At 46.3% G+C, this 27,364-nt stretch overlaps 1 long non-coding RNA gene across 2 annotated transcripts in view; it reads right to left on the bottom strand.

Annotated features, from left to right (window-relative positions):
- Positions 1-27,364, bottom strand: part of LINC02910 (long intergenic non-protein coding RNA 2910) — a 118,416-nt gene that overhangs the window by 69,794 nt on the left and 21,258 nt on the right. Inside the window, exons 2-3 of one of the 2 annotated variants that reach the window (XR_008517060.2) lie at positions 17,691-17,881; positions 16,751-17,134 (exon numbers count right to left, since the gene is read on the bottom strand). This is a non-coding gene — a long non-coding RNA (long intergenic non-protein coding RNA 2910). The other variant, XR_010138731.1, reaches the window with a different exon arrangement.

The raw sequence follows: 27,364 nt of genomic DNA, 5'->3' as shown, positions 1-27,364 counted from the left end.
CCAGGCCACGGGAGAGAGGAGCAAACACCCTGGCTTCTGCCCTCCTCCCTCCTTCCATCAGCGCTCCACGTCTTCCCAGAGGCCTGTCCTGGCAGCACCCACCCACCCAACACAGAGGGCTTGCCCAGGGCGAGAACTGCACGCAGAGGTCTGGTAGCCGCGGCAGGACCCAAGCCTCTCCTTGCTCCTCCACGGCTGTGAGCTCCCCTCTCTAGGCATATTCAGGTCAGAAAAGCAGTGACAGCTAAACCTGCTGCCCTGTGGGAGCCCCCCATCCCGGCTGGGCTGGCCGTAGCCCCGAGCTTTATTCCTCCTTTAATCCCTGCTGCCAAGAGCAAGGCTGTCACCACAGGAAGCTGTCCCTGTCCCAGGAGAAGAGACAGACTCAGCGGTTCAGAGCAGGGCTCCACAGCCTCATACCTGGGTTTGTCTCAGCTCTGTCACTTTCTCATCAAGTGAACATGAGTAAGATATTAAACAGCACTGGGCCTCAGCTTCCCCACGGGTAAAATGGGTAGCAGAATATCTGCGACGCTGCTGCAAGGCCCAATGAGATAACCAATATCAGCTCCTACCTTGGCACCCTAGCAAAGAGGGTGCCCACAGCAAGAAAGGGCCATTGTCATCTGAATACACTTGGTCTAGGAGGAAGCATGCAGCCATCCAGGGAAGTCCTAAAAACCAGGTGTGCCCTAATTTATTCAATCTCATCATAAAATCCCATTAAATCAGTCAACAAATATCAACTGAGGACCTACCTACTAGGTGCCACCGCCTGCCCCAGGCTACACACTAGGTTACATAAGTGACCACCAGGACAACAGAAATAACACTCCAGCATCACAGCTCTTCATGACTGATCCGTTTTTATGAGTCAAAACAAGCCTGGGGGGATGGTTGAGGTACTGTGAAAATGCATTATTACTGCCCCAGGCATCCAATTACATATATAAGTTGCATGTTCTAATTAAATTTTCCCAATGTCATGTCGGCTTTGCCCGCTGCTATTAATTATTGAAGCCACGTTCAGCTTAGGTGGATTTTCCTCTCCTACCTCACCTCCCATTCACTCTTCTTCACTCCTGGCTGCCCTTCAGCTGGCTGCAAACTCCCTGAGGATGGGTCCCCTTTGAGCAAAGGCACCCACCGTGAGGCTCTCCTGTTGGACAGAGGAGGAGTCACCCATAGGAGGAGAAACAAGCATCACCAGGCTGCTTCATAAGGAACATGTTAAGCACAATGATGGTAACGGAAGGTACTCCAAAACATCAGTGCGCTTCCCTGCACCCTTCTCCCAAGAGGCTTGTTTGCTCTCTTCTCACCATCACCCACCCCCTGACCTAAAAAGGTGGTAACTACTCCCTCAGAAGGTTAAAGACTGTGGTCAGATCCCAAGACGCAAGCATGCAGGTGGATCTGGCAGAGAGAAGTTCCCAAGCCCCTGAAATCAGACTTTAAAATGTGCTGTGGATGAAGGAAAGGTAGGGACCAGAGAAAGAACATGGAAAGGTAGGGACCAGAGAAAGAACATGGAGCCAGGCCTGGAGCTTTTTCTGCTGGTGGCCATCCTGGGAGCTGCCCCAAAGCAGCAAGCCTAGCCCTTCGCAAAGGCTCATCCTGCAGCAACGCACCCGCCATGCCCCAGACTCTGCCATGGCTCTCACCCACAACCAGCCCTCCTTTTGTGCTAAGCATCCAAGACATGCATAAGCCCTATATGTTCCTGAGCCCTGGACCGTGCTTGAGGTGTGCCAACAAGCATAGCTGGAATGAATTCCTATTCACAACATTAGGAAGAAAGACATGCCACATTCCTTATTTTCTTTAAGCCAAAGTTCATCTGCAAATAACCGCCACTATCCAAGAGACAGCAAATTCAACTGCATTCATTATTACTCCCCAGCCCCCATGGTATCTTTAAGGGCCTGGACTCATACGTAGTGGACACCCCACAGAGATGGGGCCACAAGGGCGGGGATCTCAGCCCAAGTCTGCTGCTCTACATGCCGGTCCCCTGAGCTCAAGCAGTCACTCAGCTCCAGGGAAAGGGCTCAGGGCACCCCTAGCTGCAGTCCATTCTAGTACAGAGTGACCCGCAGGACCCTCTCAGCTGCTCTCCAGGCCATGGGAAATAGTGCCCAACTGCCCAACCACCCACAGCAGCTTCTCATCAGGCATGCTGCAGCCTAACCCCATTCCTGTCCTCAGCAAGAGAGGACGCCCACTGCCATGGTGTCTGCCAATTCTTACTTTTGCAAAAGACAAGTCACTAAAACCTCCGTTTTCTAGACACAGAGGCTTAGACCTGCACAATGAAAGCTCAGCGGCCATCCATATTGGGAGTGGAAGTAGGGAAACAACAACCAAGAGGTAAAGTCTTCTTCAACATACGACTGTATCCAAACACCTCATACGGGGGCATCTCACCTGCCACATGCAGACACTTTTGCTCTCTGCCCCCAAATGAATCTGAAACACACTGGGGAACAAGAGTGGCTCCAACAGCTGATGTGCTCAGGGAGAATTTTAATCTTTTATTCATTCAGCCAGAAAACATCTTCATGAGTGCCTGTGACATGCTAGGCATTGTGTAGGCACTGTGGACACACCCGTGGACAAGACAGACACAGTTCCTGTCCATGTGATGCTGTAACTACAGAAGGGAGAATAATGCCGCATAAGCATTAGGGGTGCAGTGGAAGTGAATTCCAGGCTACAGCAGGTACAACTCAGCATAGTCTGGAGTCAGGGTGTAGTGATTAAAACACAGACTGGGGAACCAAGATGCTTGCATTTGAATCCCAGCTCTTCTACCTTGCATGTAACCTTGGACAAGTTCATTTATCTCTTAGTGCCTCAGTTTCTCCATCTGCTAACTGTAGACCATATGTTATCTATGTCATAGGGTTATTGTGAGGATTGAACAGGTTAATCTATGTAAAGGCAAGTATCTGGCACATAGCAAGAACTTTATTAATATTTGCTTATACAGTTATTCAGGGAAGTCCCCACTGAAGAACTGAGACTGAGACCTGGAAAATAAGCAAGATTTGGCTAGGCGAGATGAGGGAAGGATGTTCTTGGCAGAAGGAACAGCATGAGTGGACGCTGGGCGTGGGGAGGCGTGGCATTAGAGGAACTGGAAGAAGATAAGGAGGCAGGGAGCAGGATGGGAGACAGATGGAGAAATTCATTGGGATCATACCCCAAAAAGCTTTAGGCCATGTAATGAGTTTGAATGTTGACCTCAAGAGCCATGGAGGTTTTAAGTAAAGGTTAAGTAGATGTCATTCCAGCTACTACATGGAGAATGGATTAACGAAGGTGATGGCAGGAAGACCAATTAGGAGATTGTTGAAACTGCAGATGCAAGAAATGGTGTTGGCATGGTCCAAGGAGGTGTTGGTAGAGACGGAGGGAAGTGGACAAATTCAAGAGATCGTGAGAAAATAGAAGAAGCAGTGCTTGGTGAATGATCTGGTATGTGGGGCAAAGGAGAATGGAAATTTAAAAATGATGCCAAGCTGTCACACTTACTTGGAAGACTGGGTAGACAGTGACACCATTCACTGGACTTCACATAAGATAAAAAATTCTTGAAGGGGACATTATGTGTCCTGTTCTGGTCATTTGGCATCCAAAGGGAGAAATTGATCAGGTAGTTGGATATGGAGATTTTGAACTGGGAGGAGTGGTCATCACAGTGCCTGAGATGCCAAAATTCTACACAGACAAGGTCCTTTATAGAGTGTATTTGGAATCAGCTCTCACTGGACCAGCTCCAGCTAAGTGTCCTGTGAAGGGCACTAGGATTTCAGAGATGAATAAACATTGTCCCTGCCGCGGGGGGTGACAATCTCATTGACCCTGCAGTCATTCTCAATCTGCCTTTATGGTACGGCATCTCTGTTCACCAAAAACCCCATGGTTTGAGCCCTGTGATTTTGCCTGTAGAATGCTAAAAGACTTTCTCTACTTCCTTATTGTGACAGACAGATTCCATTAAAGCATCCACAACCCTGAAGCTCTGTTTCTCCCCCACTGCCTCCCCCCAGGAAGTAAAAGAGGATGATTATTAAAAATTACAAGTGCCACCTTCCACACTCCATCTCCCAAACTTCATTTCACAATGGCTGCTGACATCAATAATGTCAGACAGGATAATCAAGTTTGCATAATGTAACAGTTGTCCAAGGGTCCCTCTGCACAAAGACCCCTCCCAGCCTGCATATAGGGAAACAGACCTTAGATTAGGCAGAAAAGGCCCTTAGACTGTCAAACACAAGAGTCCTTCCTCCACATGCGATTTTACAGGAGTTAGCCTCCATCAGAAAAGCTGACTTCTGATTCCAGTTTGACTCTTTATTGGCAGGAGGACAGGGGCAAATCATTGAATCATCCTGTGCCTCAATTTTCTCTGCTTTAAAGTGGAAATAACTCTGTAGTATTCTAAAAGAATGTCGATGTTGAATGTCATATATGTACCATGTAATTGATGAAGTTTATTAAGAATAAAAATATGGTGATAGTTCAATAAGTTACTTTGTCAACTTAATGATATTTGTTAACATACATTGCCAATAATTTATTTGGAAAATAACTAATATTTAATAAAATAGAACAACAGAATTGCTGGCTTCTGGTATGTCTTAACATGAACTCTAGAAAAAATATTAAAAATTCAAAAATCAATGACACACTTGGGAAAATCGGGTTAAAATGAACAATAAATTAAAACAACTTCTTGTGGCCTCTTGGTAAATTTTACTTATAACATGTAATTATTTGCAATTTATTGCAGATAGATAGGGTGGGCTGTATGCCATTTACATTCAGTTTAAGATATGAAACGCAAAAGGACACTTGATAACAAAACAATACATGTGAGAAGATCTCCACAAACTTGCCATGTTTTTCTGAGCCAGGCTTTGACATACTGGGTGCTTCTGCCTTGCATGCCTCCCTCCACCTGCCTCCTGACTGTCCTCGTAACTACTTCCTGTTCATCCTTCCATAATCTTCTTACATATTATTTCATCTGGAAACTATGTCTGACCGTGCATGCTGTACCTCCACTGCCCAACACAGTGCATGGCACAGGGGAGTGCTTATGTACATTCCCTAAATGGATAAATGAAATGATTGAGGCAATCATAAAGCTTAACAGTTAGTGAATGGCTGAGGCTTAACATGCATGACCAAGGCCTCAGAATCCTACTCTAACAGCAAGCAGGAAAGGTGAACCCTTAGGACCAAGACATTATAAAATTTCCTTTGGGAGGCCGAGGTAGGTGGATTACTTGAGGTCAGGAGTTCAAGACCACCGACCACCCTGGCCAACATGATGAAACCCTGTCTCTACTAAAAATACAAAAATTAGCCGGGCATGGTGGTGTGCACCTGTAGTCCCAGCTACTCAGGAGGCTGAGGTGGAGGATCACTTGAGCCCAGGAGGCAGAAGTTGCAGTGAGCCGATATCATGCCACTGCACTCCAGCCTGGGTGACAGAGGGAGGCACTGTCAAAATAATAATAATAATAATAATAATTCGTGCCATATCTTTTTCAGAGGGCTTGGAAGAGACTCAAAGGGAAAAATACTTGCAAAAACACTCTGTGGACTACAAAACACTGTCTGCCCTGTGATGAAATATTTCATTTTGCAGAGGATGTTTAAAACACATTTGCAATTTGCACATATGCACACCAGTGCCCCATGTGGCCCAGTCTTTGCATGGAACAACATTCAAAGACACACATTCCAACAGCTAAAAATGATTAGCAATAAATTACCATCTTTTCTTGCTTCTCTCCACAGACATTAATGGGAAACCTATTCATAACCCAAAGCATCACTTCTCCAAATTTCCTTTCTTCCCCAATTACCTTATATCTTCCCGATATCCCACCTGCCAAACCCCAAAATCAATCTCCTGATATCCAAAGTGATCCTCTCTTCCCCTCCTCCTCCTCCACCCACCCCTTCAGTATGTCAACTGCCTGGGCCTCTCCCAGCTTCCTCTTCATGCCACCCATAACCCAGATGTTATAAAGAACAGAGAGCCTGGATGCTATTCCAGCCAGTATGAATCCCTCCATCGTCTTTCCAGTGGGCCCTGACTTTTCATCTCTGAATCTCAAATCTTAGACAGAGGAAGAACTGGGGACAGCAAAGTCAAGGTCTTCTTAATGGTTTGAGGGTCCTGCGAGGAGGTGCCTGACAATGCCCAGCCATTTATCAGTCCTGTCTCTCTGGAATCTCTGCTTCTATTTTCACAGCATTTTGCAGTTTACAAAAATGTTTCCTTTCCATCATCTCCACCTTTCTTTGCCAAACTGGGAAGTGATTCTCCCTCTGCCTCGACCTTTTTTGTTTTTATGTTTTCCATATGAGGAAACTGAGGCTTAGGTAATCAAAGGGACCAAAGAAAAGTCACACATCAAGTAGGGAACACAACGGAGCTGAAACAACACAACCTCTGACTGTGAGTGCACAGATCCCAGCTCTCCTTAATGCTCTGTGTACTAGCTATCAGGCATCACACTCTAGTGAATGGATATGATTGCAATCATCCTCACTTTACAGATGCATTAACTGAGGCTTGGAAAGGTAGAGTAACTTGACCAAGTCTCACAACCAAAAACTGGCAAATTTGGCACTTGATCCCAATCTGATTAACTCTAAGATCCGTGTTCTTAACCACTATGACATCTGCCCCTTAGATGTTTGTCCCATTAAATATCATTAAAAATGCTAATAGTTCCTCACTTCTTTTTTCTCTGCTTGGGGCATAGAGCTCACCCTTCAAATATTAATGAAGTCAAATAAGCATGTCTTTTGTGACCTTTCTCAGCACCCCCTTCCACCGGTGCCCCAGGACAGCAGCCTCTCACCTCCGGCTGCACAACTTGCCCATTCCTACTTTGGAGGCTGCATCACCTGGATCCTGTCCGTGAAGGGCTCTCTGCAGCAAGCTGTCAGAGAAGGAGCTTGAGTCCACAAGTGGAAACTGTGGGCACCTCCACCAGCAATAACACCAGCTCAAGTTCAAGACCAGGACTGTTCCCAAAGGGCTGTCTTTTACTTTATTTTTATAACCTCAGATAATTCTCTAGGTCTTTGGGGGCTTTTATTTGGTCAGGGAAGAAAACCGAGCAAGATGGATTTTTCCCTTAACCTCAGTACCAGAAAACTGTAATGAGCTTGGCCCTCGGGTCAGACAGACTTGGGTTCAAATTCCTGCTCTTTCCCTTGCACCCTGGGGAACCCAGGGCAGCTGTTTAGCCTCTGAGGTTGAGGTTGGGTCTGTCTGCAGTGAAATGGAGATGAAGCATATTGAAGACCCAGGTGAGCCTCCCTGTGTGCTGTACCCCTATCCACAGAAGCCAGCACACACAGTACTTACCTGGGGGACAGAGAAGGGCTGAGTTACATCAAATCCTTTCTGTGCACCATGAGCCACATGCTCTCCCTCCCACTCCCACACCTTCGCTCAAGCCTAGACCCAGGGGCATTGTACATCTCGGGTCTCTGCCCTTCCACCCCTTCCCTCTCTCCGGTTCCCATTGTGCTATGATGTCTCTGAAGTGTCAAGAAAGTCTATTTTTTTCAATTGAAAAAGGAGAATTCTTACATCTTAAGTCTGGGTGCTGCCTTGAAAGGTCGCCTGGTACATACCCTTGACTTTAGATGGGGTCACTTTTAACTAAGCCAGACAAAGAAGAGCTTTTTCCCCACATTTGCTTAAAAAGGACACTCCTTTCTCTTTTTGTGGTTTGGGAAGAAGCTAATTTTAACACATCAGAAGAGATATTTAAAGGGCCGAGCAATATGCAGTTAAATGTGCCAATTATACCTTTGAGCCATTTGGGCGACTGCATAATGAGTGGGCCGTTTTTATGGGCAGCCGTCTGGGCCAAGGCCTCATAGGGGCTGTACGGTCAACCTTTCTTGTTCTTGGTTTTGTAAAAATCTAACAGGGATAGCGTAGACATGCAGATAAAGACCTAAAGTCATGATGAGTAAATCGGGACAGATTAGTTCACTTGATCTATAAGTGATAATTCTGGAAAAAATCAGAGCATGATAGCTTCCTAATCAAAAGCCCTCACCTGCTCAGCCTCCTGAATAGAGGACTGCCAGTCCCTGCAGCTGACAGCCTAGGCTTTGACATATTTTTTATCTTATCATTTGAATACCTCAAGAAAGATAATCCAATAAAAAAAAGGAAAATAATATTGGAGCTTCCAGCCAAAAGAAACAGGCATTCGTTGAGGCCCAACACCAGCTTTAAAGGGAGCCAAGGGCCTGGGTGTTCCCGGTGAGTGATGAGACTTAGAGGGGACAGTGCTGATCATGACAGAGGGGGAGCCCTGTCCCCGTAGTCAGAGCCTCCACCTGTGCAAAACGCAACCCTGCAGAGGAGGAGGCACCTCAGAGACGCAGGCGGGATGGATTCTGCATGCAGAGCACCCCGAGGCTGAGAGCAAGGCCTGGGCAGGGCTCACACGGAAGGGTCAGGGGTCAGGTGAGCAGGGTCTTTGATGATAGGCTCCATCAAGGCCTCTCAGCGGCTGACCACCTGCTCTTCAGTCACACCCTGACAGTCTGAGCCTCGTCTGCACCTTCCCGTTTCTCAATGGGTCTCAACTGGCAGCGATTTTGACTTCCAGGGAACATTTAGCCTTGTCAAGAGATGCTTCTGGTTATCATATCTGGGGAGGGAGTGCTACCGGCATCGAGCGGGTAGGGGCCAGGGTACCGTGCACAGCACAGCCCCACGACACAGAAGGATCCTGCACAAAATGTCAACAGTGCCGAGGCTAAGAAACCCTGCCCTAGAGCCTGGGTGGACATTTCAGAAACGATCATGCCGGCTCTGCAAAGTGCTGAGACGCTGCCACTTTGGGAGACTGTGCTTGCGGAGTGAGCCCTTCCCTGGTTCCCTGTCGCAACTCACAAATCAGATGACGGTGATGGGGAGGGTGGCTGGGAGGCTGCTGCCTGCTGTGTGTGGAAGAACAGTGAGATGAGACAGGAAGGAGGCCAGGCCCTCTTGCTCCCCGACGCAGGGCCCAAGACGACACAGGTGGTAGCAAGGACACGGCCAAGTGGAAGAAAAATTGCTCCTGTGCTTGGACAAGATGTTCTCCTAGACACGGGGCCGTGGTGATTGCATTATCTATTTCTGTGTGTTGTTTATCTGCAATGTAATGAAATTGGATGAATGTGACTTGGGGAGTGTGTGCAAGGCGGGGCAAGGGTGATACATGTATAACAAGACGTACAGGGAGCTCTCACAGACATGCAATCGTTTGATTAAACCAAATCACCACTGGAAGGAGCAGACAGAACTGATTGGCCTTGTTCCAGCACAAAAGGCCAGGGAGGTGAAGGTTGGACTATTCTGGCATGGAGCAATCAAAAGCATTTCCTCCCAGGCTTAGCTGCCAGGTGTCAGCCCTGCCACTGGGGCCTACACCAGTTTAAAACAGAGCCTCGGGGCACAGGAGTTGCAAAAGCATTTGTGTAAGGAAAAGAGAAGTGCCTTGAAGGGCAGCTTCATCAATCCATTCACTGCTACAAAGCCTGAGCCCCACCCAGCCCACAGCCTTGTGCAGGTGCCATGCGAGAGGCAGCAAAGGAAGGAAACCTCTTCAAGGAACACAAAACCAACTGGCCTTGTCCCAACAAGAGAAAACTAAGGTGCACTCCTCCAGCCTTAAATGATACTAACAGTAATTAACACGGATCAGCCACTTAATAAATGCAATGAACACTTTATGTGGTTTTATCACATCTGATACTCTTGAGATTAGGGTAAGTGCTATTATTATGCCCATTTTACAGATGGGGAAACTGAGGCTCGGGGAAGTTAAATGGCTTAACCAGAGTCACATTGCTGAGGCACTAATTGAACCCAGACAGTCTCCAGTCCAGAGCCCACCACAGCATAAGACCTGGCAGGCTCAGGCACTCTGCAGAGAAGGAAAAGAACGTGCATGAATCTCGTTCACTTGTTCATCCAGCAGACGCTCAGCATTGCCGTCCCTGTGGACACGAGGTGCTGGGTGCTGGGAAAATGGAGACAGAAAGACAACATCTGTGCCTGCAAGACATGTGCCCTGTGGGGAGCTGAAGGGAAGATTTCTGTGGTAAATGCCACAGAAGAGAAGGGAAGGGTGAAACCCATGGGTTGGAGACACCAGGAAGCTCTGGGCAAAAGGGAGCCTCAAGGGGGAAGACAAGAGTGACAAGAACCAGGAGCAGGAAGAGTGTTTCAGAGCAGTGGTTCTCTGAGTGTGGCCCCTGGGCTGGCAGCATCAGCCTTACCTGGGAGCTTGTTAGAAATGCACATTGTGGGCAGAAACTCCAGGGGAGAGCGTTTTAGCAAGGCTCCCAGGTGATGCTGATGCCTTCCCAAGCTTCAGAACCGCTGTTTTAAGCAAAAAGAAAAAAACGTACAGAGAAGATGGGGTCTGGCATATCTGAAAATCAGGGAGATCTTCTGGGGCAGACCCTGCTGGCTGCCTGCCTTCTTCTTGATTCTTAGAAATCTACGTTTGAGTAACAATGTGCTTAGGAAACGTGGATGAATCTCGCTTGGCCTAATCCATGCATCTCCTTTTGGTGATTAAAGAGAAAAAAGAAAAAAAAAACAGAAAAGAAGTCAGCTGGGCGCTTCCAGGGAAAATTTTGCTGATCTGTAGTCGTTTGAAAGGTGCCCCTCAAAAGATATATCCACATCCTAATCCCCAGAACCTGTGACTGTAACCTTACTTGGAAAGAAGGCCTGGTCTTTGCAGATGTAATTAAGGATCTTGAGATGAGATCATTCTGGATTAGAGTGGGCCTTAAATCAATGACATGTGCCCTTAGAAGAGACAGGAGAGAAGAAGATGCAGACACAGAAGGCTACATGAGGGCAGAGACAGAGATGGGAGTGATGCAGGGAGGAAGGCCAGGAGATGCCACCGAAAACCAGAAGAGGCAAGGAAGGAGCCTACCCTAAAGCCCCTAGAAATAGCACGGCCCCACCAACACCTGGAGAGAATATGATTCTAGTGATTGGAGCCACTGAATGTGTGGTGTTTGTTACAGCAGCCACAGGAGGCTAAGACACTGCCTACATGGGTGGATTCCCTGATGCTCTTATTTCCTTTCTGCTACACGCTACCATCTCCAAGACATAGTTATCTGTTTGTTTGGTTGGGTTTTTTTTCCTGTGTTCCTGCTGGACTGGGAGCACTAAAAGGGCATAATCTGGCATGTTATCCAGCACATAGTAGATGCTCCATAAATAGTTGTTAAATGCATGCATGAATGGAAGAAGGTGGCATAACAAAGATCCATCTTCTGACTTCAAGTAATATTTCCTCCTCTACACATTAACAAAATAACAATGCAAATGAAAATCTAATCAGTCATATCATGATACTAAGGTGCCTGGTGCTTGTTACATCAGACCACATCAATGTAAAATGCATGCCGTCCCTCCGAAGCCCAGCTGTTGAAGCAAAGTGACGCATATCAGAGTAAAATTGGCTCATTGGGCCTAAGGCAGAGTTTCTCAGCCTGGGCGCTATTTATACTTCAAGGATAAGTCTTTGTTTAAAGGGGGGTGTCCTGTCCTGTGCACCTTAGAACACTCAGCAGCATCCCTCGTCTCCACCACTAGATGCTGGCAGCACACCCTCCCAGTGTCCCTGCCCAGCTGGACGACCAGAATGTCTCTAGACATTGCCAAATGTCCCCATCATGCAAAATCACCCCAAAGTAATATCCACGGACCCAAGGGATCCACAAGTAGACTCGTTAAGTCAGCCTTCCCTGAAACTGGGGAAAGCACACCACCATGCCACAACGATGGAAATCCACCAGAAGCAATCCAAATCAGGTCAAAGTGAAAGGTGCAAAGGAGGTGAGTCACTTTAGCTCATGGACAAGTAAGAGAAGATGTGAGAGTGGGGCCTGGACCACAGGTTACCAAGGAGAAAGAGAAAGTGTCTGCCTGGGCTGGTGCCCCACCCTAGCAGGTCAGGTGAACAGCAGGACCCAGGTGAGAAGGGACAGCCCTGTCATTTTCACTAACTGGCAGGCAGTCCTGAAGCATAACCTAGGAATCAGTATTGCAAGTCAAAGGAGTCAACAAGGGACATACATAGTGTTCCCGCCAAGCACAGGGGCCTATGCTCCAACTTCCCAATGGGGCGCCATGCCCACCTCAGCCTGGGAAGAGCTGGGAGCCAAGGGGGTTCACCTGAAGGGCACTGGCTTCACACCAAGGCAAGGGAACAGAGGATTTGGAGGGATGCACACAGAGCCAAAGTGTCCAAGAGGATGATGGCGCCATCCAGCGCTTATTGGACACCTGCCCCATGCCAAGCACTGTGTTATCTAACTCAAAGTATCTAAAGAATAACAATTGCCAGTGTCCAGCCTCCGTCTCCAATTTTTAAAAGGAAGATGAACAGACAGAACTGGTAGAAATACAATAGGAGCCTTTGAAATACCTCTCTAATCCTTAACGGAGAAACCAGATAGAAATCCATAAAGACCATAAATGAAGTGTGGTTAATATAACAAATATCCATGCCCCCCCACACAGCTTTCAAAGATATCATGAGTTTCTGTATTTACAACAGACCTTTTTTGGTTAATGCGTAAAATACTACAAGACGTTTGAAGCTCCATTTCTCTGTTACCATTTTGTCTCTGCTCCCTCCCTCCACAGGGGAAACCCTGATTCTTGAAGGTGATGAATACCCCTCTCTTCTGTGCTTTTGATGATATATGTATATATATTATCCACACTTAGGCGCACAAAATAATACATAACATTGTTTCCTGTTATTTGTTATATAACAAAATTATATATAACATTATTTCCTGTTATTTGTTATATAAAAAAATTATATATAACATTGTTTCCTATTATTTTTACACAAATTGTATCATGATGAACATGTTCTTTTTCACTTTCTTCTCACTGTCTCCTCCCCCATACTAATTTTTTGAGAATTTTCCAGGTCAGTATCAGTAGACCTAATTTAATCATTTCATCTGTGGCAGAGTAATCCATTGCATAAATTACCTAATCCAATCCCCTACTGAGGAACATTTAAGTCATTTCTGATTTGTTAACCAGTACGAACACTGCAATGAAAATTCGGACACATACCATTTCTTGTGCATGCATAAGAGAGTTTCTCTAGGGCAGGGCCCCCAACCCCGTGCCGTGAACTGGTACAGGTTAGGAACCGGTTAGGAACTGGGCTGTACAGCAGGAGATGAGGCGCCAACGAGTGAGCAAAGCTTAACCTGTATTTACAGCTGCTCCCCATCATTTGCATGACCTCCTGAGCTCTGCCTTTTGTCTGACCAGCAGCAGCACTATATTCTCATAGGAGCATGATCCCTACTGTGAACCGCACATGCGAGGGATCTAGGTTATGTGCTCCTTATGAGAATCTAAAGACTGATGATCTGTCACTGTCTCCCATCACCCCCAGATGGGCCCAGCTAGTTGCAGGAAAACAAGCTCAGGGCTCCCACTGATTCTACATTATGGTGAGTTGTATAATTATTTCATTGTATATTACAATATAATAATAGAAATAAAGTGCACAATAAATGTAATGTGCTAATAATAATAGAAATAAAGGGCACAGTACATGTAAGGTGCTTGAATCATCCTGAAACCATCCCCCACCCAGCCCAGTCCGTGGAAAAATTGGCTTCCACATAACCCGTCCCTGGTGCCAAAAATGTTGGGGACCATTACTCTAGGGCCCAGATAGAGGAGTAGAGTTGTGGGAGCATAGGGTACAAGTGTTTTGACTTAACTAGATATTAACAAAAGACTTTCCAAAGTGGCTGAAACCATTTATATTCCCAACAGTGGGATAGAGGTTACTGCTTGCCAGAGTCTTATTTCTCAAATCTTCAAGGAACTGATTATTTCTGTACTATGGAAACAATTCCAGTACATTGAGAAAGACAAAAAGTCACTGAATGGTTTCTCCACAGTCAGCATAACCTGAATGCCAGGACCTGACACAGACTCCCTGCAGAAAAGGTAATTAGAGAAAGTTCATGCAAAAAGCTTGAGAAAAGCGCTGGTAAATAACACACCATGATGATGAGGAACTCATTTGCAAAATCCAGGAGCTATATGGTTTAGGAAACTTTAAAAAATATTCTCAAAATGTTAATAGGACAAAGGAAAAAGAAGTATATGATCATTTCTTATAAGTCATAAAGACATTTGATAAGATTTAACATCCATTTCTGATACTTGGAATTATCAATAACTCCTTCTTATAAGATTTTGTTCGTTTGGTTGGTTTTTGATTTGTTTGTTTTATTTTGGAGACAGGCCCTCACTCAGTCGCTCAGACTAAAGTGCTGTGGTACCATGCCATCTCAGCTCACTGCAACCTCCACCTCCAGGGCTCAAGTGATCTTCCCACCTCAGCCTCCTGAGTAGCTGGGACTACAGGTGTGTGCCACCATGCCTGGCTAATTGTTGGGTTTTTTTTATTGTTGTTTGGGTTCTGTTTATTTGTTTGTTTTTTGTAGAGACAGGATTTTGGCATGTTGCCCAGGCTGGTCTCAAACTCCTGGGCTCAAGCAATCCACCCACCTTGTCTTCCCAAGGTGCTGGGATTGCAGGTGTGAGCCCCACAGAATTTTTTTAATGCACATTCCAATCCAAAAATTATCATCAAATTTACTTGTAAAAGTGCTATCAGCATCCTATGAGAGTCACAAGTTAAGAGTACCCTTTATCACTAGTATTGCATGACTTTATTCTAGAAGTGCTGAACAAAGCAATCAGACAAGAATATAAAAACAGTCATGAACATTAGAAAAGGCAAAACAATCATAATTTGTAGATAATAAGGTTGTATTCCAGGAAAACCCAAAATAATAGAAAAACTATTAAAACAATAAAAATACAGTAATACGATCAGTTATAAATAATATACAACAATGACTATCTCACATGTAAATTATAACAAGCTAGAAAATACAAACTTTAGAAAATCATTTCCCCTAAAATACCTAAAAATAAATGTAACAATACATTTGCAGGACATGTGAAAAGCCAAAAATAAGTCTCAGTGAAGATTTCAATACATGGAAATTCATATCTTTTTTATTGGATAAGAAGACTCAATGCAATAAAGACATACTTTTTTTCCTGAATTAGTCTGTACATTCAGTACGATCTCAATGTGGGATATATTTTAGAGTGATTCTAAAGTTTATCCAGAAGAATAAACATCTTACAACCACCAGAAAAACTCTGAAAAAGAGTGGCATTGAGAAACTTGTCTTGCTATTAAAAATGTATAAGATGATGACAGTTCAGTAAAGCAGTGTGGTTTGAGAAAGGAATCAAAAGATAGCTCAAAGAGACGAACTGAGATTATAGGAAGGGACCCAAGTATGCAGATATTTTAGAACATAATATAGTGGTCATTTCTAATAAGGGAGAATATGGAAATGGAACAGCTGAATCACCATTTGGGAAACATAAAACTGGAAGCCAGCCCATTTCTTACTGCAAAGTAAATTCCTGAAAGAACAAAGGGTTACATGAAAAGAAAAAAAATGCTAAGAGCAAATATGGGAGAATATTTATGTAATCATAAGTTGGGGTTGCTTGACCATTCTAAACATATGAGCATCAGAAAACACAAAATAAGACATAAATTTAACAACATATACATTTACAACATCTCTGAATGGCTTTAAACTTGATAAGCAAAACTAAAGACAACAATAATTCCATAATTCTGATCACAAAAGCTAATATTCACAATATACAAAGAGTTCTAACAAATCAATAAGAAAAGTTAATATATGAAGAGGAACATTGACGAAGGATAGGAACAGATGTTTCATAAAAGAATAAATGCAAAAGGCTAATGGGCACGTTCAAGCTCATTATCAATCAAATAAAAATTAAATATCAATATCATTTTTTACCTATCAGATTGAACAAGAATTAAAATGTAGTTGGAAACCAGTCATAGTAAGCATTTAGGAAAATGGGCATTTTCATGCAGTCTTGGAGGGAAAGTAAAGTGAGCATCATTTCTGGAAGGTAGTTTGACATTATTGTATAAAAATGTAAAATGTTCATGCCTTTGAACCCAGCAATCCAATTTGGGGAATTTATTTTAAGGAGATCATTTCAGAAGTGGGAAAAATGCATGCCTGAGAAAACTTTCTATTCCCACCAGTGAGTGACTAAGAAAAATGCAGTATGTGCTTGAATAAGTGCCCTGCAGAAATTAAACATGATGGTGAAATATATTGATTGATTGGTAATATTACCTTTGACATTTTCATTAAGCAAAACAGGCAGGTGCCAGCATATAATGTAATGTCAATTACATAAAATTATACACATGTATCTTTATTTGTATGTATATATGTCAAAGGATTTTTCACTCTAGCTCTTTCCTAAAACCATCATAGCCCCCAAAGTTTGCATGGTTCATTCTGCCTCGTTGTTGACAAGATTGTCTCAAAATAGACAGCACCTGGAGCTCTTTTAGCACATGGTAGTCATTATCAGCATCTGAAAGTACCTGTGTGTTTCTTCATTTTCTCAATGACTTCTGTGTAGCCTCTCCCATGAGAAGTGACACCATGGGGGTCAGGGCTGGCTGGTCCACCTCCAGAGCCTAGCACGGACCTGGCCCAAAGTCCCTGCTTGGTGAATACCTGCTGGATGAATGCACAGTGTTGTGAGACCAGTGTTTTTCAGAGCACACTCTCTAGAAGAAATGCCAACCTGTGTTATGGACTAAGGTGTCCCACGGGCAAGTAGGTTTTGGAAACATGGCATTGGATCAAGCCAATCCAAGGGTTTATTTGGTGCAGAACTTTTCAGAGCCTTTAATACCCAAATGCACATTGTGACTGTCCAAGAGTTTCCCAGCTCTCTTGACTGCAGAAGTCCCTCTATCTTCAGCCCCTTGGAGCATCTTGTGTCATGGGACAGTGTGGGATGGACTATGTTCAGAAGAATATTCAGCAACGCATTAAATTGGGGGCTGAGATTAGAGCTGATCTCCAATTTGTCATTGTACTGTCTATGTTGTTTGAAGTGTTGACACTGAGTGAGCACATATCATTTCATAAATATATCAGTTTTTCAAGATAAAAGAATAAACATTAAAAATGCACTTATTGTCTGAATCTCAAAATCAAGTTTATTTTCCAAAACCATGAATTCCATTGAAGTTGTTTTGAAAGAAGGCAGGCTGGTTTGAACCAAATAGAAACACAGAAAGTAGCAGAACCAGGTCTTCTGTATTCAAATTCTACTTTCACCATATACTTATTGAGCATCTTTGGGGAAATCATGCGAGATCATAGTCTGTAAAATGAACCCCCTCGTAAGCTGTGAGGATTCAGACTAAAAATCTGAATTTAAGCCCCAATAAATACTTGCTTTTTCCATATTAGCACTGATAAATCTAAATTAAGTTGTGCCATCCAAATATGTTTGCATTCCACTTATGTCAGTCTGCTCAAGTCATGGACTCCTATACCCGAACTCTCCAGAGCCTAGAGCTGCCTCCATTTGCTAAGAAGTCAACAGACAAAGGTTTCGGGTGGGTCCCATGTTTATTCCTGTTCACTATCAGGAAGTTCTGTGCTGGACTCACCTTCAGCCTGTGGCTGTGCCGGTAGCCGTCTGCCTGCCAATAAGGGCTGTGCTGAAACAGGGCAACCATCTGAATCCAGCCCCGGAACAGCCTCTGCTGGGATGAATGCTGAGAAGCCAGTTCTCACAGCTGGGTGTTCCTTTTGTTTATGGAGTGGTTATTGCAGTAACATCTGGATTCCTTAACCAACACTAGGGAAAGGCAAAGATTATGTTTAGCTGCCTGCTGTATTTCAAGGGCTGTAGCTTTTATTCTGCATGATCAGGAAGTAATTAGCAGCTTAAACTTGATGCCTTCACTCAGTGTTGATTCCAGGCCTCTCTTTCAGCAAGGAAAGCACTGGAATTCATAATTAGTAAATTCCCATTGTCTACCCCAAATCCTTAGGGTAGGTGCAAACAGAAGACCTGTCTGTCCTTCCTTTGAGTAATTTACAACTTGAGCTGCCTTTTTCATGGGGCCCCATTTCACTGGGAAAGGTGAAATGGAAAAACTACCCAGCAGCCTGATTATTCAGCAACCTTTACCAAAACCCAGTCATGGCTACTGTCCACCAAGCAGCGATGGGATATAGCTGGGGGTGGGGAAGTGGGGAGAATCAACCAGGAAGAGAGACTGAGCTTCAAGCGTAGCGTGGAATGGAAGGATTCAGGCTTGAGATTGGATTAATCTGTCTGGATCCTATTTCCGATGCGTGACCTCCATTTCCATCTGGAATTTGTGCTCTCCTCATCTTCAAAGTGGGGAAAGTGACAGTACTGGGAGGTCAATAATACAGCACACACAAGGGGCTTTGCACCAAGCTGGGGACAGAGTGTCACACTTACCTAGTGGATTTACTTCTGAGGAGCGTGGCACACAGCATTTCCACTGAACAGATAAGCACAGGCTCAGCAAGTGGGCAGTTGGAGGGTCGGGAGGGAAGCCCTGCAGCCTTCTGGGAGAGGTCCCTGTGTCAGCTCTGGGTCTGAGCGGGCACACCTCCACCTTGTGATTATTAACTGAATGTTCGCACACACCTTTCTCCTCATATGTAATGGTCCATGGTTTTATACATTTAAAAAATATTTTTAAAAACAAAGCTCAGGGAGCTGAAGTGACTTGCTCAAGGTCACACAGAGAACTGGAAGGCAACGTGCATTTGGATCCCATTTCTCGAAGTGTCACCACTTCTCGTGGCAGCCCCAGGCACAGCCTCCTCCTGGGCTGGAATTCTCCATTCCCACACGTCACTTTCTTTCCACATGTGCACACACACACACACACAACACACAGGTGCACATGTACACGCAAACACACACGTGTGCACACACACACATGCATGCATACACAAATGCCAGCACACAGTAAGGGTTTAATAAGGGCAGCACCGATTTCATTGCTGACATAATGACTCAAGGACAGTCTTAACAGAACGATTGCCTCATCTGTGTGATGGGGACAAACCTGGGAAGCACCTTCAGGACTCCGTGGAGATTAAATGACAGAGGGCACTCGCAACACTTAGAATAGGGCCTGGTACCTAACACAGGCACAATTAATGGTTGTGATTATCATTGTTATTGTTAATATTAGCCTTCTTTTGACTTATTTTCAAACCAAAATATGTCAAATTCTCTCCATCTCACCCTTTGGAATCTGCATGTTGTCTCTGAGCAGAGAAGAAATCTTGCCAAGCAATGCTTTTGTTCCTGGTCTGTAGAAAACCCAGCCCTGAGCTGGGCTTTGCACCTCTTCAGCAAGGGCTTCTCTGCCTAAGTCGGGACTCCACGCCCCTCCTCATACAGAAAACTGGCACCAACCAGCGAGACCATCCCGAGGTAATACAGCTCCTGAGAACCTCCAGATCCCCAAAGTGGATTCTTCCAGCTTTCTCCAAATAGAAAGGTTTTTAACATATTTTAAAACTGAAACTCATTAGTTTTAAACCCCAAAGTGTGATTGTACACATTTATTTCCCTGGAATTATTTTTGAGATCAGGAAAAAATACAATTTTCTTTCTTGAGGAAAATCAAATTACATGTGCACTGACTTTCTCCAAGTAATACAACCTCAGCCCTATAATTAATATCACCACCTTCCACAGCCTCATAATTAAACATGAGATGCACGAGACTGGGAGGAAGTCACGGGAAGACAGGAGGTAAATCACCAGGCTGGTCTCTGCCACCCATTTCTTGGGAGCCCACAGGAAGGGGGGAGTTGGCATGGGGAGCAAGGGCGGCCCTGAAGCAGGCTGGAGGTCACCTGCGCCCACGAGATCATTGATTTCCCTTGGTGGCCCATTGTCCCAGGGCTGTCTGCAGCATGGGGCCAGCAGTGCCTATGAATGGCTGTGGAGTCTTCACGCACTGCTTGACATGTACACTGCCGGGCCGACCAAGACACAGACGCTCCAGCCCATGGGCCAACCTAACCTGAAAGGAGACGGAGGGTTTGTCCTGAGTCTATGCCTACTGTTCTCACTGAACATGAGTTTTGAGAAACACCTATGCAGGGATGATCTGAAGGAAGCTGCAGAGTTTATTCCGTTGGTGTTCTCCCTGCTTCTTGTCATCTCCTCCCACCACAGACCTCGGGCTGTGTGGCTCTTCCCCCTCCCCCCTCCTCCCAGAAATGCCCACCCAGCATCCTTCCTCCCGGCAGTGCCCACCCAGCGTCCCTCCTCCCGGCAGTACATACCCTCCTCCCAGCAGCGCCCACCCAGCATCCCTCCTACCCCCTCCAGCTGTGCGGTCCTCCTCCCTCCCCACCCTTCCTAGTATCCTTCCTGCCTTCTCTGTTCCCCACTCTCCTGCAGGAGGTGGGATCCATAGGACTGGTCAGGCAAATGGGCCAAGAACAGAAGTAAGCCTGTGGCTGCCAGGCTGATAACAGCTAGTGTGTCTCCATTTTCTCCTCTTTGGCAAACCTCATAGGCCACATATTCCAGGTAAGAAGACTAGGAGGTGGAGAAGGGTCTTTAGGTGGAGTGGGGAGAGCAGAGGTCCATGCCCACCTGCTCTGGCTGAGTCACGTGATCAAGAAATAAACCTTTCTGGCTGGGCACGGTGGCTCACACCTGTAATCCCAGCACTTTGGGAGACCAAGGTGGGGGGGGATCACCTGAGGTCAGGAGTTCAAGACCAGCCTGGCCAACATGGTGAAACGCCGTTTCTACTAAAAATACAAAAATTAGCAGGCCGTGGTGGCACGTGTCTGTAGTCCCAGCTACTCGGGAAGCTGAGGCAGAAGAATCACTGGAACCCAGAAGGCAGAGGTTGTAGTGAGCCCCAGGATTGCACCATTGCACTCCAGACTGGGTGACAAGAGCGAGACTCTGTCTCAAAAAAAAAAAAAAAAAGAAAAGAAAAGAAACCTTTCCAAGATAAGCCACTGACGTTGTCTGGGTTATTCACTGCTGCTGCTTGTATTAATTACTCTACTAAAACCAGCACATTCTCTGTGCCGGGCACAGGTCCATGCAACATTCAACAGCCTCGTGGAAGAGACAGGAAAAACAAATATATATTTAAAAGTGTGATCAAGTCCATAAAAGACATCAAGAAGATAATGTCACAGACAACAATAGGGTCAACCTACCTATGTATCTGGGCTAAAGAAGGCCTCTCTGAAGAGTGACATTTAAGACAGGATGATTAATTTCTGGGAACAAGCCAAGTGTGGGGAAGAAGGGCAGGTGCTGCAGGCTGTGGGAAAAGCTTGTGCAAAGGCCCTGTGGGAGAAGAGAATTTGAAATTCTTTGAAAAACAGAAAGCAAAAACCATGTGGCTATGATTTGGTGCATGACAGGACAAAGTGAGGGGGAGGAAACAGGCAGGGACAGATCCCCAGGGCTCTTGCTCTAATTTTCACAGTGCAAGGGAGCCTCGGAGGATTTTAAGCAAGGGAAAGACATGAATGGTTGACTTGTTAAAGGATCACCCTGTGTGGAGAACAGGCTGCATAGGGGCAAGACGTGAAGCAGGGAGATCAGAGAGGAGATGTGGCTGTCACCCCGGTGGGAGACAGAGGCAGCTCAGGGCAGTTTTAGGAGACAGGGAGAAGGCCACAAGCTTGAGAAACTGTCACGTGAATTCCTCGTGCACCACTCAGTTCTTAGGACATTCTTCCTCGCCCCAGATGCAAGGTGTGCACTTCCATCCACCCAAACCCTCGGTGCTGAGGGTCTTGGCCCCTGCCAGCAGCAGCTAGGGCTTCCAGCTGGTCCCCGAGGTCGAGCATGTGCATCCCATCAGAGGATACTGATGTCAGGACTGTGAGGAAATCTGAAAGGTCCAAGGGGGGACATATGGAGAAGGAAGAAGGCCTTGCAAGTGTCTCCAGAGCTCAACACCCAGAAAGGTATGCAGGGTCACCAAATATGCCTTTTCATAGACTGACCTCGGCGTAAGGACGCAGGCTGTGGCACTGACCTCCCGGCATGGAACATTCTATCTGCTGTCCCTTTGTTCCCTGACTTGTTAGAACGTTGGGGAATGGCCTCCCCAATTTTCTGCACTTTCCCTTCTTTCAAACAGATTTTCTCTTTTTGGGAGGTATGCTTGGCTGCACTGGAAAGTTAGTCTCAAATATGATTCTGCCTCAGTACTACTTAGGAAAGCTTTTCAAAAATACAGACTCCAGGGCCCATTGCAGGACTATGGGATCAGAATTGTTCAGGAAGGGTTCCAGAAGGCTCTTCTTTCTAAAAGCCCCCTAGACAATTCTGAGGACCAGCCGCTTTAGACGGGGACCGAATGGAAATATAGATGCAGGGATGCTTTCCTACTGTTCCCCAGAACTTGCTTTAGGGACTGCAATGCCATCCCAACACACAACACCCAGAACTGGCTCAGACATCAGAGGCCAGGCACAGTGCCCACAAGAATTTCCAGCTAGGAGCTCCAGGCTCCCCAGAACTGGCACTTCTGTCCAACTGGCCAAAAATTTGGCATTTCCCACACCCCCTCAGGTTTCATAATTTGTCAGAATGACTGGCAGAACTCAGGAAACTGCTGCAGTGACAAGATTACAGTGTTATTATCAAAGGGTGGAAATACAGACCAGCCCAGTGAAGAGATGCATAGGGCCAGGCCTGGAAGGTTCCATGGCATCACCCTGTGGATCGGGACATATCACCTGCAGGCACCTTGAGGTGTTCACTAATTGGGAGCTCACCTGAGCCCATGTCCAGAATTTTTATTGGAGTTTCATTACATAGGCATGATTGATTAACTTACTGGCCATGCAATTAAACTCAATCTCCAGCCCTCCTCCCCTCACTGAAGGACTGACGTCATGTTGGTCAAAGCCCCAAGCCTCCAATCACCTGGCTGACCTTTCCGGTGTGGTAAGCTTCCATCCTGGTAATTTCATGAGCATAAACTCAGGTATGGTTGGAAAGGCCCACCATGAATAACATAGATTCTCCTATCACTCAGGAAGTTTCAAGGATTTAGAGGTGTCCTCCAAGAAACCAGGGCCATAGCCCAGCCAAATCCTTTGTCATGGAACCGGGAGATTTGTAACTGGACTGACGCTGTCACAGAAGAAAGCCATTTTGGTCTGGCCTCCAGCAGAATCAGTTGACAATAGCCTTGAGACCTCCACCTCCTTGTTAGTGGCCTGAGACGCCTGGAGTAAAACAAAGACAGTAAGGGCTCTGGCCATTTATCATGGGGCGTGGGTTCTGTGGTGATGACAGTTGAATTGGAGGAGGATTTAGAGAACATTCTGGAAGGAGATCTGTGTGCATTTCAAGGAAATTTCCTCTTTAACTTGTGCTTCCTTCCAGAACATTCTGGAAGGAGGTCTGTGTGCATTTCAGGAAAATTTCCTCTTTAAGTTGTGCTTCCTTCCGGAATATTCTGGAAGGAGGTCTGTGTGCATTTCAGGGAAATTTCCTCTTTAAGTTGTGCTTCCTTCCAGAACATTCTGGAAGGAGGTCTGTGGATTTCAAGGAAATTTCCTCTTTAAGCTGTGCTTCCTCAGCACCAGAGTGCCCGGGGAGCTCTCCCACTTCCTGCAGGGTGGGCTGGGTTCTGTGGGTTCGTGCCACTCCCGGATCACAGGCAGGCAAAGCTTCAAAGGCAAAGGGGTGCAGGACCAGGCCACATCCTGGCACAGGAGACAATGTCTACACCACAGTCCGTGACACCAATGACCATCCATCCCATAGTGGCTTCTAGGCATCATGCTTCTATAGCAACTCCAGGCCCTCCACCCCAGCCTCATTTCTTGTGACTTTCAATGGGAAACTAGAAGGAGAGAGAATTTTGGTTTTTCTTTAAAGAGGACCACAATCAAGGGAATTAAATTGCACTTATTTAAGGCTGTTCTCTCCCAGTCCTAAGGGGAGAGGTAATTTCACAAATTAGTCCAAGAACCCAGAGACTGAGTTAGGTCCGCTGAAGCCAGAGTCCTATTCCCTTCACTGCAGAAGGCTTGGGCCTGCACATTTAAGATGTTTTCTGCCACCCCCAACTCAGAGAACACCCTCCCTCGGGCCTTTTCAAATCTCTCCAATTTTTCTCCAAGCAGCCAGCTCAGTCTTGGGCTCCAAGACCCACCCACGTTCAAAGCAGCGACTTTGGCCAGAAAAAAATGAAAGAAGGGAATTCTCTGTGTGAAATAATGGACTACAGATACAGCCACTCCCCCGTCACTGCCACCACTTTAAAATGAATTTCCAATTGAAAATAGCCATCAGACTATAGATAGCTTGGCACAGAGATGGCCGGTCAGGCTGTACTCCCAGATGCCTGGGTCAGCAAATTCCAAAGCACCTACTCAGCAGTTCCACATTCAAGAAAGTTCAGTTCTCTCCCTCCTCTCAGCTGTGGGACCCAGGGGCTAGAGATGAGGGTGGCCACCCCCACGCTGTGCTGATGCCAGGCACCTCTCCCCATGAGGACTCCAGGCACCAAGTTAAGTAAATTAAATGAAACTATTTGAGCTTATTTATGGCTTGTGGGTTTTTCTGGTCAGCCTGACCTCCGTGAGCACCTCCAAAATAAGATTTCTATTAGGGAAGATGACTTCAGCATTTTTAACTTTTTTCTTGCCCCCAAAGTCATGGTTTTAATTAACAGTATCACCGAGTGGCTCTCCCTGGCAGACAGTGGCTTGCAGGCCTGTTGAGGCCCAGTGAGGAATGAGCCAAGCAGATTCTGTTTGCGTTAATCCTGCCAGCGCAGAAGCTGCATCTCAGGGTAGAGCGACTACAAAATGAGCTTTCAGGCCACGAGCATCTTCCAGCAGAATCTGGGGGTGTCAAGGCTGCCAGACACAGCAGGCATGCCCGCCTGATCCCACGGTGGACAGGCAGGGCTCATGGCTACCCCAGCTTGCTGTGGGGAAGGCTGCAGAGAATCCCAGCTGCAGCTGGTTCCTGACAGGCCAGGCAGCACTTCGGCACTGCAGATTCATCGTCTTCTCAGGCACCCAGCGTGAGTGCCAGCCTTGAAAGAAATCAATCAGCTGTGGCTCTAATTAATTATAAGCTCCGAGCACCCCGAACCTGTGCCATGAGACGGTCCGAGCTCTGCATCCTGGCTTGGTGGAGCCCGTGGATGTGACCAGCCTCCTGCTGCAGTGTGGCTGCAAAACGCCTTCCCCACTGCCCTGGGTAGTGTGGCTGCTGCCTGACAGCGAGCAGCGAAGCCCTAAGACAGGATTGCCATCAAGCGTTCATGGTGCAGGGTTCTTTGCGGGCATTTATTCTGTCTCTTGTCAATCGCAAGGCAAGGCAGGGATTCATCATGTCAGACCCTGTTGTTCCCGATTCGATTCTGTGTTTGACCTTGCCCGATCATACAAAGCTATCCCCCTCTACCAGCAATTTAGGTCAAGGAAAGTACAGACACCCCTCATTATCCAAATATTGTCAATTCCTGGAAACACTTTGGAGAGCAAATTTTCAGACATCAGGGCTTCATCCCTTTATGTGAACTGGGAAAAAATAATAATACATTCCCAGGCCAGCAAAAAAAATCCCCAACCAATTTTCCAAATATCTCTTAAAACACGCTTAAACACCTATATAGCAATATGCTAAGGATGCTTGCACAATGCAAACACTTAGAACTCCTGCTTTCTGATGAGTCTACATTGGATGAACTTCTGGATGGGGATGTTCACATGCAGTATTTAACTGCACTGAATGGAGTCAGATTAGAATTATATTTTCCTTCTACACTGTAAAGGATGTGCATAAAATGTTAACTGCACAAATGAGGTAACAGGTAAGAGACAGAAGCTAGGTTACATCCAGCTTGGGAGGAGAAACATGGGAGCTAGAAATGGCTAGACCCCAAGGAAAGGGAGGGTGGGGAGGAGAGTGGCACTGCGGAGCTGCTCTGAACAACCTGGCAGGATCCCCGTGGGCGGAGAGCCGAGATGCCCACTGCTGTGTCCCTACCCTCTAGTGGGCACCTCTACACACTTTCTTATTCTGAGTGAACTTGGGTAAAATGTTAACACATTGTTAAGGTAGATAATTCAGATCAAGAAAAACCGGAGTGGGCGGAGTGATCAGTACTGGGTTTTCCCTCCCAAAATGTAATTGGACGATGACTGTGTGTGACAGGGACAAATGCATTCGGGCACTAGAGATTCAGCCCTCCTCTTCCCCCTACCCACTAAAGAAAATGTCATGTTTGCCGTTTAGCATGTCTGCCTCATGCTAAAACGTGGAGCAGAAAACAAGGCCAGAGCCGTGAGGGCTGGCTCTCTGGAGCTTCTGGGAAAGAAAAGGGCTCTGGAAAAGCTCTGGAGTGAGACCATGGCAGGGGAGAAATATGGGGTGAGATAATCGGAGGGAAAGTCAGAGAGAGATTTCTCCTTAAAGGGTTTGGATGAACTCAGGTCGTTTTTCCAATCGCTTTGAGTGTCTGTTGCTTCTCTTAGTGGGATGCTAAGAGCAGGGCCGATGGGGCCCCAAAGACATTGAGGTTATGCTAGGACGTTCAGTTCAGTCTGCTCAGATTTAATTTGGGCAGCAGCATTCACTTTTTAAGGGTGCTATAGGTGCCACCAGAAAGTCTAGTGTTCAAAAGTGTGCTACAAACACACGGAGGCTGAGTGCCACCTTGTGCCCCTGTCGCAATACGTGGTTACCCGTCCACCCCAACACACCTGCGCTTCCCCAGGGCGGCCTCATTCACAACCCCTTGCTCTCTGGTGGTGTTGCAAGCACTCCATCATGAACATGATTCAGCTGAGTCTTCTTAGTGTTGACGAGAAACTAAGCCCAGAGGGAACAGGCAGTTCCCCCAAGCTCCCTCAGGACATGGTGAGTCTGGGATCTGGACCCAGGCAGGCTGGCTCTGCAGCCAGGCCCTTCACTGCAGCTGCCCTTCAAAGAATGCCTGGCTGTGCAAAACAACCCTGAACACCTCCTGTCACCACTCATGAGGCCTGTCCTGCCCCTGCATGGCTCACACTTGCCAGTCATTGTCAGGACTTACCTGTTAGAATCACACAACCTTGATTCTTGACCTGGTTCTGCTATGAGCCTCGCCTGTAACACCCCTCAAATCTATAGACCTCCCCAAGCCCCAGATTCTTCCTTGTCAAACAGGGGTTGTTATGAAAGACCCATGAGGCAGCAACTGTGTGGAGGGTGTGGTGGCCCAGGGCCCATCTGTGATCACCTGCAGCACAGGTCCCCAGCCTCTGCCTGTGGACCCTC

This window comes from Pongo abelii, chromosome 21 (assembly GCF_028885655.2).
Source record: "Pongo abelii isolate AG06213 chromosome 21, NHGRI_mPonAbe1-v2.0_pri, whole genome shotgun sequence".
Lineage (NCBI taxonomy): Eukaryota > Metazoa > Chordata > Mammalia > Primates > Hominidae > Pongo > Pongo abelii.
This window is presented reverse-complemented; position numbering and strand designations above follow the sequence as displayed.